Genomic DNA, 15,873 nt, shown 5'->3' with positions numbered 1-15,873 from the left:
AATCTAAAACTGGTCTCACAGGAAAGGTTCAAAACATAGTCAGTAAGAAGAGTCAGTCTTCTTGTACTTCAATCGGCATTGTGCATTTTGTATTTAATTCCGATGCAATTTCTGAGTTTCATCGTCAATACGGATGTCCAAATGATACAGTAAACCTGAAGTGAAGCATCGATTTCTGAAACTGGTCTCACAGGAAAGGCTCAATTCATGGAATGTAAGAAGAGTCCGTTCTCTTGTACTTAAGTCGGCATTGTGTCTTTGGTATATAATTCCGATGCAATTTCTGTGTTAAATCGTCAATAAGAAGGTCTAAGGGATACAGTAAACCTGAAGTGAAGCATCGGAAGCTAAAGCTGGTCTCACAATCAAGAATCAAAACATAGGCAAAAAGAAGAGTCAGTCTCCTTGTACTTAAGTCGGCATTGTGCCTTTTGTATTTAATTCCGATGCAAATTCTGTGTTTCATCGTCAATATGAAGGCATAAGGGATACAGTAAACCTGAAGTGAAACATCGGAATCTAAAACTGACCTCACAGGAAAGGCTCAAAGCCTATACAGTAAGAAGAGTCAGTCTTCTTGTACTTAAGACGGCATTGTGCATTTTGTATTTAATTCCGTTGCAATTTCTGTGTTTCATCGTCATTAAGAACGTCAAAGGGGGCAGTAAACCTGAAGTAAAGCATCGACAACTAAAACTGGTCTCACAGGAAAGGCTCCAATCATAGAATGTAAGAAGAGTCAGTCCTCTTGTACGTAGGTCGTCATCGTTCCTTTTGTAATTAATTCCGATGCAATGTCTGTGTTTCATCGTCAATAAGAATGTCCAAGTGATGTAGTAAACCTGAGGTGAAGAATCGGAATCTAAACTGGTCTCACAGGAACGGTTAAAAACATAGACACTAAGAAGAGCCAGTCTTACTGTACTTAAGTCGCCATTGTGCCTTTTGTATATAATTCCGATTCAATTTCTGTGCTTCATCGTCAATACGAAGGTCCAAGGGATACAATAAACCTGAAGTGAAGCATCGGAATCTAAAACTTGTCTCACAGAAAAAGATCAAAACATAGATAGTAAGAAGAGTCAGTCTTCTTGTACATAAGTCGGCATTGTGCGTTTTGTATTTAATTCCGATGCAATTTCTGTGTTTCATCGTCCATAAGGCTGTCCAAGGGATACAGTATACCTGAAGTGAAGCATCGATATCTAAATCTGGTCTCACAGGAAAGGCTCAAATCTAAGAATGTAAGAAGAGTCAGTACGCTTGTACTTAAATCGGCATTGTGCCTTTTGTATTTAATTCCGATGCAATTTCTGTGTTTCATCGTCAATAAGAAGGACCAAGCGATACAGTAAACCTGAAGTGAAGCATCGGAATCGAAAACTCGTCTCACAGGAAAGGTTCAAAACATAGAGAGTAAGAAGAGTCAGTCTTCTTGTACTTAAGTCGGCATTGTGTCTGTGGTATTTAATTCCGATGCAATTTCTGTGATAATCGTCGATAAGAAGGTCCAAGGGATACAGTACACGTGTAGTTAAGTATCGGAATCTAAAACTAGTCTCACAAGTAAGAATTAAAACATAGACAAAAAGAAGAGTCAGTCTTCTTGTACTTAAGTCGGCATTGTGCCTTTTGTATTTAATTCCGATGCAATTGCTGTGTTTCATCGTCAATAAGAAGGTATAAGGGATACAGTAAACGTGAAGTAAAGCATCGGAATCTAAAACTTGTCTCACAGGAAACCTTCAAATCATGGACAGTAAGAAGAGTCAGTCCTCTTGTACTTAAGTCAGAATTGTGCCTTTTGTATTTAATTCAGATGCAATTTCTGTGTTTTATCGTCAATAAGAAGGTCCAAGGGATACAGTAAACCTGAAGTGAAGCATCTGTATCTAAAACTGGTCTCACAGGAGAGGTTCAAAACATTGACAGTAAGAAGAGTCAGTCTTCTTGTACTTAAGACGGCATTGTGACTTTTGTAATTAATTCCGATACAATTTCTGTGTTTCATCGCCAATAAGTAGGTCCGAGGGATACAGTAAACCTGAAGTGAAGCATCGCAATCTAAAACTGGTCTCATAGGAAAGGCTCAAAACATAGACAGTAAGAAGAGTCAGTCTACTTATACTTAAGTCGGCATTGTGCCTTTTGTATTATTTCCGATGCAATTTCTGTGTTTCATCGTCTATAAGAAGGTCCAAGGGATACAGTAATCCTGAAGTGAAGCATCGGAATCTAAAACTTGTCTCACAGGAAACCTTCAAATCATAGACAGTAAGAAGAGTCAGTCTTCTTGCACTTAAGTCGGCATGTGCATTTTGTATTTAATTCCGATGCAATTTCTGTGTTTCATCGTCAATAAGTAGGTCCAAGCGATACAGTAAACCTGAAGTGTAGCATCGGAATCTAAAACTTGTCTCAGAGGAAGGGTTCAAAACATAGACAGTAAGAAGAGACAGTCTTCTTGTACTTCAGTCGGCATTGTGCATTTTGTATTTAATTCCGAAGCGATTTCTGTGCTTCATCGTCAATAAGAACGTCAAAGGGATACAGTAAACCTAAACTGAAGCATCGATATCTAAAACTGGTCTCACACGAGAGGCTCTAATCATAGAATGTAACAAGAGTTAGACCTCTTGTACTTAGGTCGGCATCGCTCCTTTTGTATTTAATTCCGACGCAATTTTTGTGTTTCATGCAATAAGAAGGTCCAGGTGATACAGTAAACCTGAAGTGAAGCATCGGAATCTAAAACTTGTCTCACAGGAATGGTCCAAAACGTAGACAGTAAGAAGAGTCAGTCTTCTTGTACTTAAGACGGCATTGTGCCTTTTGTATTTAATTCCGATGCAACTTCTGTGTTTCATCGTCAATAAGAAGGTATAAGGGATACAGTAAACCTGAAGTGAAACATCGGAATCTGAAACTGGCCTCACAGGAAAGGGTCAAAGCCTATACAGTAAGAAGAGTCAGTCTTCTTGTACTTAAGACGGCATTGTGCCTTTTGTATTTAATTCCGATGCAACTTCTGTGTTTCATCGTCAATAAGAAGGTATAAGGGATACAGTAAACCTGAAGTGAAACATCGGAATCTGAAACTGGCCTCACAGGAAAGGCTCAAAGCCTATACAGTAAGAAGAGTCAGTCTTCTTGTACTTAAGACGGCATTGTGCATTTTGTATTTAATTCCGTTGCAATTTCTGTGTTTCATCGTCATTAAGAACGTCAAAGGGGTACAGTAAACCTGAAGTAAAGCATCGACAACTAAAACTGGTCTCACAGGAAAGGCTCCAATCATAGAATGTAAGAAGAGTCAGTGGTCTTGTACGTAGGTCCTCATCGTTCCTTTTGTAATTAATTTCGATGCAATGTCTGTGTTTCATCGTCAATAAGAAGGTCCAAGTGATATAGAAAACCTGGGTTGCAGCATCGGAATCTAAACTTGTCTCGCAGGAAAGGTTCAAAACATAGACAGTAAGAAGAGTCAGTCTTCTTGTACTTAAGTCGGCATTGTGCGTTTTCTATTTAATTCCGATGCAATTTCTGTGTTTCATCGTCCATAAGGCTGTCCAAGGGATACAGTAAAACTGAAGTGAAGCATCGATATCTAAATCTGGTCTCACAGGAAAGGCTCAAATCAAAAAATGTAAGAAGAGTCAGTATTCTTGTACTTCAGTCGGCATTGTGTCTGTGGTATTTAATTCCGATGCAATTTCAGTGTTAAATCGTCCATAAGAAGGTGCAAGGGATACAGTACACCTGAAGTTAAGCATCGATATCTAAAAGTAGTCTCACAAGTAAGAATCAAAACATAGACAAAAAGAACAGTCAGTCTTCTTGTATTTAAGTCGGCATTGTGCCTTTTGTATTTAATTCCGATGCAATTTCTGTGTTTCATCGTCAATAAGAAAATATAAGGGATACAGTAAACGTGAAGTAAAGCATCGGAATCTAAAACTGGTCTCACAGGAAGGGCTCAAAACCTACACAGTAAATAGTGTCAGTCTTCTTGTACTTCAATCGGCATTGTGCCTTTTGGATTTAATTCCGATGCAATTTCGGTGTTTCATCATCAATAAGAAGGTCCAAGGGATCCAGTAAACCTGGATTGAAGCATCGGAATCTAAAACTAGTCCCACAGGAAAGTTTGAAATCATAGACATTAAGAAGAGTCAGTCGTCTTGTACCTAAGTCGGCATTGTGCATTTTGTATTTAATTCCGATGCAATTACTGTGTTTCATCGTCAATAAGTAGGTCCAAGCGATACAGTAAACCTGAAGTGTAGCATCGGAATCTAAAACTTGTCACAGAGGAAGGGTTCAGAACATAGACAGTAAGAAGAGTCAGTCTTCTTGTACTTCAGTCGGCATTGTGCATTTTGTATTTAATTCCGAAGCGATTTCTGTGCTTCATCGTCAATAAGAACGTCAAAGGGATACAGTAAACCTAAAGTGAAGCATCGATATCTAAAACTGATCTCACACGAGAGGCTCTAATCATAGAACGTAACAAGAGTTAGACCTCTTGTACTTAAGTCGGCATCGCTCCTTTTGTATTTAATTCCGACGCAATTTTTGTGTTTCATCGTCAATAAGAAGGTCCAGGTGATACAGTAAACCTGAAGTGAAGCATCGGAATCTAAAACTTGTCTCAGAGGAATGGTCCAAAACGTAGACAGTAAGAAGAGTCAGTCTTCTAGTACTTAAGTCGGCATTGTGCCTTTTGTATTTAATTCTGATGCAATTTCTGTGTTTCATCGTCAATAGGAAGGTATAAGGGATACAGTAAACCTGAAGTGAAACATCGGAATCTGAAACTGGCTGCACAGGAAAGGCTCAAAGCCTATACAGTAAGAAGAGTCAGTCTTCTTGTACTTAAGACGGCATTGTGACTTTTGTATTTAATTCCGATGCAATTTCTGTGTTTCATCGTCAATAACAAGGTCCAAGCGATACAGTAAACCTGAAGTGTAGCATTGGAAACTAAAACTGGTCTCACAGGAAAGTTTCAAAACATAGACACTAACAAGAGTCAGTCTTGTTGCACTTAAGTCGCCATTGTGCCTTTTGTACGTAAATCCTATGTTATTTCTGTGCTTCATCGTTAATACGAAAGTCCTAGGGATACAATAAACCTGACGTGAAGCATCGAAATCTAAAACTTGTCTCACAGGAAACCTTCAAATCATAGACAGTAAGAAGTGTCAGTCTTCTTGCTCTTAAGTCGACATTGTGGCTTTTGTATTCGATTCCGAAGCATTTTCTGTGTTTCATCGTCAATATGAAGGTCCAATGGATAAAGTAAACCTGAAGTGAAGCATCGGAATGTAAAACTGGTCTCACAGGAAAGTTTCAAATCATACACACTAAGAAGAATCAGTCCTCTTGTACATAAGTCGCCATTGTGCCTTTTGTATGTTATTCCGATGCAATTTCTGTGCCTCATCGTCAATACGAAGGTCCAAGGGAAACAATAAACCTGAAGTGAAGCATCGGAATCTAAAACTTGTCTCACAAGAATGGTCCAAAACGTAGACAGTAAGAAGAGTCAGTCTTCTTGTACTTAAGTCGGCATTGTCCCTTTTGTATTTAATTCCGATGCAATTTCTGTGTTTCATCGGCAATAAGAAGGTATAAGGGATACAGTAAACCTGAAGTGAAACATCGGAATCTAAAACTGATCTCACACGAAAGCCTCAAAACCTATACATTAAGAAGTGTCAGTCTTCTTGTACTTGAGTCGGCATTGTGCATTTTGTATTTAATTCCGATGCGATTTTTGTGCTTCATCGTCAATAAGAACGTCAAAGGGATACAGTAAACCTAAAGTGAAGCATCGATATCTAAAACTTGTCTCACACGAGAGGCTCTAATCATAGAATGTAACAAGAGTTACACCTCTTGTACTTAAGTCGGCATCGCTCCTTTTGTATTTAATTCCGACGCAATTTTTGTGTTTCATCGTCAATAAGAAGGTCCAGGTGATACAGTGAACCTGAAGTTAAGCATCGGAATCTAAAACTTGTCTCACAGGAATGGTCCAAAACGTAGACAGTAAGAAGAGTCAGTCTTCTTGTACTTAAGTCGGAATTGTGCCTTTTGTATTTAATTCCGATGCAATTTCTGTGTTTCATCGTCAATAGGAAGGTATAAGGGATACAGTAAACCTGAAGTGAAACATCGGAATCTAAAACTGGCTTCACAGGAAAGGCTCAAAGCCTATACAGTAAGAAGAGTCAGTCTTCTTGTACTTAAGACGGCATTGTGACTTTTGTATTTAATTCCGATGCAATTTCTGTGTTTCATCGTGAATAAGAAGGTCCAAGCGATACAGTAAACCTGAAGTGTAGCATCGGAATCTAAAACTGGTCTCACAGGAAAGTTTCAAAACATAGACACTAACAAGTGTCAGTCTTGTTGCACTTAAGTCGCCATTGTGCCTTTTGTACGTAATTCCGATGCTATTTCTGTGCTTCATCGTTAATACGAAAGTCCTAGGGATACAATAAACCTGACGTGAAGCATCGAAATCTAAAACTTGTCTCACAGGAAACCTTCAAATCATAGACAGTAAGAAGAGTCAGTCTTCTTGCACTTAAGTCGGCATTGTGGCTTTTGTATTCGATTCCGAAGCATTTTCTGTGTTTCATCGTCAATATGAAGGTCCAATGGATAATGTAAACCTGAAGTGAAGCATCGGAATGTAAAACTGGTCTCACAGGAAAGTTTCAAAGCATACACACTAAGAAGAATCAGTCCTCTTGTACATAAGTCGCCATTGTGCCTTTTGTATGTTATTCCGATGCAATTTCTGTGCTTCATCGTCAATACGAAGGTCCAAGGGAAACAATAAACCTGAAGTGAAGCATCGGAATCTAAAACTTGTCTCACAGGAATGGTCCAAAACGTAGACAGTAAGAAGAGTCAGTCTTCTTGTACTTAAGTCGGCATTGTGCTTTTTGTATTTAATTCCGATGCAATTTCTGTGCTTCTTCGCGAAACGAAGGTCCAAGGGATACAATAAACCTGAAGTGAAACATCGGCATCTAAAACTTGTCTCACAGGAAAGGTTCAAAACATAGACAGTAAGAAGAGTCAGTCTTCTTGTACTTCAATCGGCATTGTGCCTTTTGTATTTAATTCCAATGCAATTTCTGTGTTTCATCGTCAATAAGAAGGTCCAAGGGATACAGTAAACCTGAAGTGAAGCATCGGAATATAAAACTGGTCTCACAGCAAATGTTCAAAACAAAGACAGTAAGAAGAGACAGTCTTCTTGTACTTAAGTCGCTATTGTTCCTTTTGTTTTTAATTCCGAAGCAATTTCTATGCTTCATCGTCAATACGAAGGCCCAAGGATACAGCAAACCTGAAATAAAGCATCGGATTCTATGACTGGTCTCACAGGAAAGGCTCAAAGCATAGACAGTAAGAAGAGTCAGTCTTCTTGTACTTAAGTCGGCATTGTGCCTTTTCTATTTAATTCCGATGAAATTTCTGTGTTTCATCGTCAATAAGAAGGTCCAAGATATACAGTAAACCTGAAGTGAAGCATCGGTATCTAAAACTGGTCTCACAGGACAGGTTCAAAACATAGACAGTAAGAAGAGTCGGTCTTCTTCTTCCTATGTCGGCATTGTGCCTTTTGTATTTAATTCCGATGCTATTTCTGTGTTTTATCGTCAATAAGAAGGTCCAAGGGATACAGTAAACCTGAAGTGAAGAATCGGAATCTAAAACTGGTCTTACAGGAAAGGTTCAAAACATAGTCAGTAAGAAGGGTCAGTCTTCATGTGCCTAAGTCATCATTGTGCCTTTTGTATTTAATTCCGATGCAATTTCTGTGTTTCATCGTTAATAAGAGGAACCAAGGGACGCAGTAAACCTTAAGTAAAGCATCGGAATCTAAAACTGGTCTCACAGGAAACGCTCAAAACATAGACTGGTCCAAGAGTCAGTCTTCTTATACTTAAGTAGGCATTGTGCCTTCTGTATTTAATTCCGACGCAATTTATGTCTTTAATCGTCCATTAGAATTGACAAGGGATACAGTAAACCTGAAGTGAAGCATCGGAATCTAAAACTGGTCTCACAGGTAAGGTTCAAACGTAGACAGTATGGAGGGACATTCCTCTTGTACTTAAGTCGGCATTGTGCATTTTGTATTTAATTGCGATGCAATTTCTGCGTTTCATAGTCAATAAGTAGGTTTAAGGGATGCAGTAAAAGTGAAGTGAAGCATCGGAATCTAAAACTGGTCACACAGGACAGGTTCAAAACATAGACAGTAAGAGGAGTCAGTCTTCTTGTACTTAAGTCGGCATTGTGCCTTTTGTATTTAATTCCGATGCAATTTCTGAGTTTCATCGCCAATATGAAGGGCCAAGGAAAACAGAAAACCTGAAGTGAAGCATCGGAATCTAAAACTGGTCTCACAGGAAAGGTTCGAAACAGAGACAGTAAAAAGAGTGAGTCTTCTTGTACTTAAGTCGGCATTGTGCCTTTTGTATTTAATTCCGATGGAATTCCTGTTTTTAATCGTCAACAAGTACGTACAAGGGATACAGTAAATCTGAAGTGAAGCATCGTAATCTAAAACTGGTCTCAAAGGAAAGGTTCAAAGCATAGACGGTAAGAAGAGTCAGTCTTCTTGTACTTAAGTCGGCATTGAGCCTTTTGTATGTAATTCCTATGCCATTTCTATGTTTCATCGTCAATAAGAAGGTCCAAGGGATACAGTAAACCTGAAGTGAAGCATCGGAATCTAAAACTGGTCTCACAGGAATGGCTCCAAACATAGACAGTAAGATGAGTCAGTCTTCTTGTACTTAAGTCGGCATTGTGCCTTTTCTATTTAATTCCGATGAAATTTCTGTGATTCATCGTCAATAAAAAGGTCCAAGATATACAGTAAACCTGAAGTGAAGCATCGGAATCTAAAACTAATCTCACAGGGAAGGTTCAAAACATAGGCTGTAAGAAGAGTCGGTCTTCTTCTACTTAAGTCGGCATTGTGCCTTTTGTATTTAATTCCGATGGAATTTCTGTGTTTCATCGTCAATAAGACGCTACTAAGAATACAGTAAACATTAAGTGAAGCATTGGAATCTAAAACTGGTCTCACAGGAAGGTTTCAAAACATAGACAGTATGAAGATTCGGTCTTCTTCCACTTAAGTCGGCATTGTGCCTTTTGTATTTAATTCCGACGCTATTTCTGTGCTTTGTCGTCAATAAGAAGGTCCAAGGCACACAGTAAACCTATAGTGAGGCATCGTAATCTAAAACTGGTCTCAAAGGAAAGGTTCAAAGCATAGACAGTAGGAAGAGTCAGTCTTGCCTTACTTAAGTTGGAATTGAGCCGTTTGTATTTAATTCCGATGCAATTTCTGTGCTTCATCGTCAATAAGAAGGTCCAAGGGATACGGAAACCAGAAGTGAAGTATCGGAATCCAAAACTGGTCTCACAGGAAAGGTCCAAAACATAGAGAGTGAGAAGGGTCATTCCTCTTGTACTTAAGTCGGCATTGTGCCTTTTGTATTTAATTGCGATGCAATTTCTGTGTTTCATAGTCAATAAGTAGGTTTAAGGGATGCAGTAAAAGTGAAGTGAAGTATCGGAATCTAAAACTGCTCACACAGGACAGGATCAAAACATAGACAGTAAGAGGAGTCAGTCTTCTTGTACCTATGTCGGCATTGTGCCTTTTGTATTTAATTCCGAAGCAAATTCTGTGTTTCATCGTCAATAATAAGGTCCAAGTGATACAGTAAACCTGAAGTGAAGCTTCGGAAACTAAAACTTGTCTCACAGGAAAGGTTCAAAGCATAGACAATAAGAGGAGTCAGTCTTATTGTACTTAAGTCGGTATTGTGCCCTGTTTATTTATGTCCGATTCAATTTCTGTGTTTCTTCGTCAATAAGAAGGTCTATGTGATACAGTAAACCTGAAGTGAAGCATCGGAATCTAAAACTGGTCTCACAGGAAAGGTTCAAAACATAGACAGTAAGAAGAGTCAGTCTTCTTGTACTTTAGTCGGTATTGTTCCTTTTGTATTTAATTCCGATGCAGTTTCTGTGTTTCATCGTCAATATGAAGGTCCAAGTGAAACAGAAATCCTGAAGACAAGCATCGGAAACTTAAACCGGTCTCACAGGAAAGATTCGAAACATAGACAGTAAAATGAGTCAGTCTTCTTGTGCGAAAGACAGTAATGTGCCTGGTGTATTTAATTCCGATTCAATTTCTGTGTTTCATCGTCAATAAGACGGTCTATGGGATACACTAAACCTGAAGTGAAGCATCGTAATCTAAAACTGGTCTCACAGGAAAGGTTCAAAGTATAGACAGTATGAAGATTCGGTCTTCTTCTACTTAAGTCGGCATTGTGCCTTTTGTATTTAATTCCGATGCAATTTCTTTATTTCATCGTCAATAAGAAGGTCCAAGGGAAACAGTGAACCTGAAGTGGAACATCGGAATCTAAAACTGGTCTCACAGGAAAGGTCTTAAACATAGACAGTAAGAAGAGTCAGTCGTGTTGTACCTAAATCGGCATTATGCCCTTTGTATTTAATTCCGATGCAATTTCTGTGTTTCATCGTCAATAAGAAGGTCCAAGGGTTACAGTAAACCTGTAGTGAGGCATCGTAATCTAAAACTGGACTCAAAGGATAGGTTCAAAACATAGACGGTAAGAAGAGTCAGTCTTCCCTTACTTAACTCGGAATTGAGCCTTTTGTATGTAATACCGATGCAATTTCTGTGCTTCATCGTCAATAAGAAGGTCCAAGGGATGCAGTAAACCTGAAGTAAAGCATCGGAATCAAAAACTGGTCTCACAGGAAAGGCTCAAAACATAGACAGTAAGAAGAGTCAGTCTACTTGTACTTAAGTCGTCATTGTTCCTTTTGTTTTCAATTCCGATTCAATTTCTGCGTTTCATCGTCAATAAGATGGACCAAGGAATGCAGTAATTCTAAAGTGAAGCATCGGAATCTAAAACTGGTCTCACAGGAAATCTTAAAACATAGACAGTAAGATGAGTCAGTCTTCTTGTATTTAAGTCGGCATTGTGCCTTTTGTATTTAATTCCGAAGCAATTTCTGTGTTTCAACGTCAATAAGAAGCTACAAGGGATACAGTAAACATGAAGTGAAGCATCGGAATCTAAAACTAATCTCACAGGAGAGGTTCAAAACATAGGCTGTAAGAAGAGTCGGTCTTCTTCTTCTTAAGTCGGCATTGTGCCTTTTGTATTTAATTCCGATGCAATTTCTGTGTTTTGTCGTCAATAAGAAGGTCCAAGGCATACAGTAAACCTGAAGTGAAGCATCGGAATCTAAAACTAATCTCACAGGGAAGGTTCAAAACATAGGCTGTAAGAAAAGTCGGTCTTCTTCTACTTAAGTCGGCATTGTGCCTTTTGTATTTAATTCCGATGCAATTTCTGTGTTTCATCGTCAATAAGACGCTACTAAGAATACAGTAAACATGAAGTGAAGCATTGGAATCTAAAACTGGTCTCACAGGAAGGTTTCAAAACATAGACAGTATGAAGATTCGGTCTTCTTCCACTTAAGTCGGCATTGTGCCTTTTGTATTTAATTCCGACGCTATTTCTGTGCTTTGTCGTCAATAAGAAGGTCCAAGGCACACAGTAAACCTATAGTGAGGCATCGTAATCTAAAACTGGTCTCAAAGGAAAGGTTCAAAGCATAGACAGTAGGAAGAGTCAGTCTTGCCTTACTTAAGTTGGAATTGAGCCGTTTGTATTTAATTCCGATGCAATTTCTGTGCTTCATCGTCAATAACAAGGTCCAAGGGATACGGAAACCAGAAGTGAAGTATCGGAATCCAAAACTGGTCTCACAGGAAAGGTCCAAAACATAGAGAGTGAGAAGGGTCATTCCTCTTGTACTTAAGTCGGCATTGTGCCTTTTGTATTTAATTGCGATGCAATTTCTGTGTTTCATAGTCAATAAGTAGGTTTAAGGGATGCAGTAAAAGTGAAGTGAAGTATCGGAATCTAAAACTGGTCACACAGGACAGGATCAAAACATAGACAGTAAGAGGAGTCAGTCTTCTTGTACCTATGTCGGCATTGTGCCTTTTGTATTTAATTCCGAAGCAAATTCTGTGTTTCATCGTCAATAATAAGGTCCAAGTGATACAGTAAACCTGAAGTGAAGCTTCGGAAACTAAAACTTGTCTCACAGGAAAGGTTCAAAGCATAGACAATAAGAGGAGTCAGTCTTATTGTACTTAAGTCGGTATTGTGCCCTGTTTATTTATGTCCGATTCAATTTCTGTGTTTCTTCGTCAATAAGAAGGTCTATGTGATACAGTAAACCTGAAGTGAAGCATCGGAATCTAAAACTGATCTTACAGGAAAGGTTCAAAACATAGACAGTAAGAAGGGTAAGTCTTCTTGTGCTTCAGTCATCATTGTGCATTTTGTATTTATTTCCGATGCAATTTCTGTCTTTCATCGTCAATTAGAAGGGCCAAGGGATACAGTAAACCGGAAGTGAAGAATCGGAATCCAAAACTGGTCTCACAGGAAAGGTTCAAAACTTAGACAGTAAGAAGGGACACTCCTCTTGTACTTAAGTCGGCATTGTGCCTTTTGTATTTAATTGCGATGCAATTTCTGTGTTTCATAGTCAATAAGAAGGTTTAAGGGATGCACTAAAAGTGAAGTGAACCATCGGAATCTAAAACTGTTCACACAGGACAGGTTCAAACATAGACAGTAAGAGGGGTCAGTCTTCTTGTACTTAAGTCGGCATTGTGCCTTTTGTATTTAATTCCGATGCATTTTCTGTGTTTCATCGTCAATATGAAGTTCCAGGGAAAACAGAAAACCTGAAGTGAAGCATCGGAATCTAAAACTGGTCTCACAGGAAAGGTTCGAAACAGAGACAGTAAAAAGAGTCAGGCTTCTTGTACTGAAGTCGGCATTGTGCCTTTTGTATTTAATTCCGATGAAATTCCTGTGTTTAATCGTCAACAAGTAGGTACAAGGGGTACAGTAAACCTGAAGTGAAGCATTGTAATCTAAAACTGGTATCAAAGGAAAGGTTCAAAGCATAGACAGTAAGAAGAGTCGGTCTCCTTGTACTTAAGTCGGCATTGAGCCTTTTTTATTTAATTCCGATGCGATATCTGTGTTTCATCGGCAATAAGGAGGTCCAAGGGATACAGTAAACCTGAAGTGAAGCATCGGAATCTAAAACTGGTCTCACAGTAAAGGCTCCAAACATAGGCAGTAAGATGAGTCAGTCCTCTTGTACTTAAGTCGGCATTGTGGCTTTTCTATTTAATTCCGATGAAATTTCTGTGTTTCATCGTCAAGACGAAGGGCCAAGGGATACAGTAATTCTGAAGTGAAGCATCGGAATTTAAAACTGGTCCCACAGGAAATCTTAAAACATAGACAGTAAGAAGAGTAGGTCTTCTTGTACTTAAGTCGGCATTGTGCCTTTTGTATTTAATTCCGATGCAATTTCTTTGTTTCATCGTCAATAAGAAGTTCCAAGGGATTCAGTAAATCAGAAGTGATGCGTCGTTTTTAAAAAACGGTTCCCACAGGAAAGGTTCAAACCATAGACTGTAAGAAGAGTCAGTCTTTTTGTACTTAAGCCGGCATTGTGCCTTTTGTATTTAATTCCGATGCAATTTCTGTGTTTCATCGTCAGTAAGAAGCTACAAGGAATACAGTAAACATGAAGTGAAACATCGGAATCTAAAACTGGTCTCACAGGAAAGGTTCATAACATAGACAGTATGAAGGTTCGGTCTTCTTCAGCTTATGTTGGCATTGTGCCTTTTGTATTTAATTCCGATGCAATTTCGGTGTTTTGTCGTCTTTAAGAAGGTCCAAGGGAGACAGTGAAACTGAAGTGAAGGATCGGAATCTAAAACTGGTCTCACAGGAAAGGTTCAAATCATAGACTGTAAGAAGAGTCAGTCTTCTTGTACTTGAGTCTGCATTGTGCCTTTTGTAGTTAATTCCGATGAAATTTCTGTGTTTCATCGTCAATAAGAAGGTCCAAGATAGACTGTAAACTTAAAGTGAAGCATCGGTATCTAAATCTGGTCTCACAGGAAAGGCTCAAATCATAGAATGTAAGAAGAGTCAGTCCTCTTGTACTTAAATCTTCATTATGCCTTTTGTATTTAATTCCGATTCAATTTCTGTGTTTCATCGTCAATAAGATGGACCAAGGAATTCAGTAACTCTGAAGTGAAGCATCGGAATCTAAAACTGGTCTTACAGGAAATGTTCAAAACATAGACAGTAAGATGGGTCAGTCTTCTTGTGCTTAAGTCATCATTGTGCTTTTTGTATTTAATTCCGATGCAATTTCTGTGTTTCATCGTTAATAAGAAGGACCAAGGGACGCAGCAAACCTAAAGTGAAGCATCGGAATCTAAATCTGGTCTCACAGGAAAGGCTCAAAACGTAGACAGTTAGAAGAGTCAGTCTTCTTGTACTTATGTCGGCATTGTGCCTTTTGTATTTAATTCCGATGCGATTTCTGCCTTTCATCGTCAATTAGATGGGCCAAGGGATACAGTAAACCTGAAGTGAAGCATCGGAATCTAAAACTGGTCTCACAGGAAAGGTTCAAGGCATAGACAGTAAGAAGGGACATTCCTTTTGTACTTAAGTCGGCATTGTGCCTTTTGTATTTAATTGCGATGCAATTTCTGTGTTTCATAGTCAAGACGAAGTTTTAAGGGATGCAGTAAAAGTGAAGTGAAGCATCGGAATCTAAAACTGGTCACACAGGACAAGTTCAAATCATAGACAGTAAGAGGAGTCAGTCTTCTTGTACTTAAGTAGGCATTGTGCCTTTTGTATTTAAATCCGATGCATTTTCTGTGTTTCATCGTCAATATGAAGGTCCAAGGAAAACAGAAAACCTGAAGTGAAGCATCGGAATCTAAAACTGGTCTCACAGGAAAGGTTCAAAACAGAGACAGTTAAAAGAGACAGGCTTCTTGTACTTAAGTCGGCATTGTGCCTTTTGTATTTAATTCCGATGCAATTCCTGTGTTTAATCGTTACCAAGTAGGTACAAGGGATACAGTAAACCTGAAGTGAAGCATTGTAATCTAAAACTGGTCTCAAAGGAAAGGTTCAAAGCATAGACAGTAAGAAGAGTCAGTCTTCTTGTTCTTAAGCCGGCATTGTGCCTTTTGTATTTAATTCCGATGCAATTTCTGTGTTTCATCGTCAGTAAGAAGCTACAAGGAATACAGTAAACAAGAAGTGAAACATCGGAATCTAAAACTGGTCTCACAGGAAAGGTTCATAACATAGACAGTATGAAGATTCGGTCTTCTTCTGCTTATGTTGGCATTGTGCCTTTTGTATTTAATTCCGATGCAATTTCGGTGTTTTGTCGTCAATAAGAATGTCCAAGGGTACAGTGAACCTGAAGTGAAGCATCGGAATCTAAAACTGGTCTCACAGGAAAGGTTCAAAACATAGACTGTAAGAAGAGTCAGTCTTCTTGTACTTAAGTCGGCATTGTGCCTTTTCTAGTTAATTCCGATGAAATTTCTGTGTTTCATCGTCAATAAGAAGGTCCAAGATATACTGTAAACATGAAGTGAAGCATCGGTATCTAAATCTGGTCTCACAGGAAAGGCTCAAATCATAGAATGTAAGAAGCGTCAGTCCTCTTGTACTTAAGTCCTCATTATGCCTTTTGTATTTAATTCCGATTCAATTTCTGTGTTCCATCGTCAATAAGATGGACCAAGGAATTCAGTAACTCTGATGTGAAGCATCGGAATCTAAATCTGGTCTCACAGGAAATCTTAAAACATAGACAGTAAGAGGAGTCAGTCTTCTTGTA

The sequence above is a fragment of the Schistocerca piceifrons genome, unplaced genomic scaffold (genome assembly GCF_021461385.2).
Source record: "Schistocerca piceifrons isolate TAMUIC-IGC-003096 unplaced genomic scaffold, iqSchPice1.1 HiC_scaffold_1808, whole genome shotgun sequence".
NCBI classification, from domain to species: Eukaryota; Metazoa; Arthropoda; class Insecta; order Orthoptera; family Acrididae; genus Schistocerca; species Schistocerca piceifrons.
The sequence above is the reverse complement of the archived record's forward strand: the minus strand, read 5'-3'. Positions refer to the sequence as shown.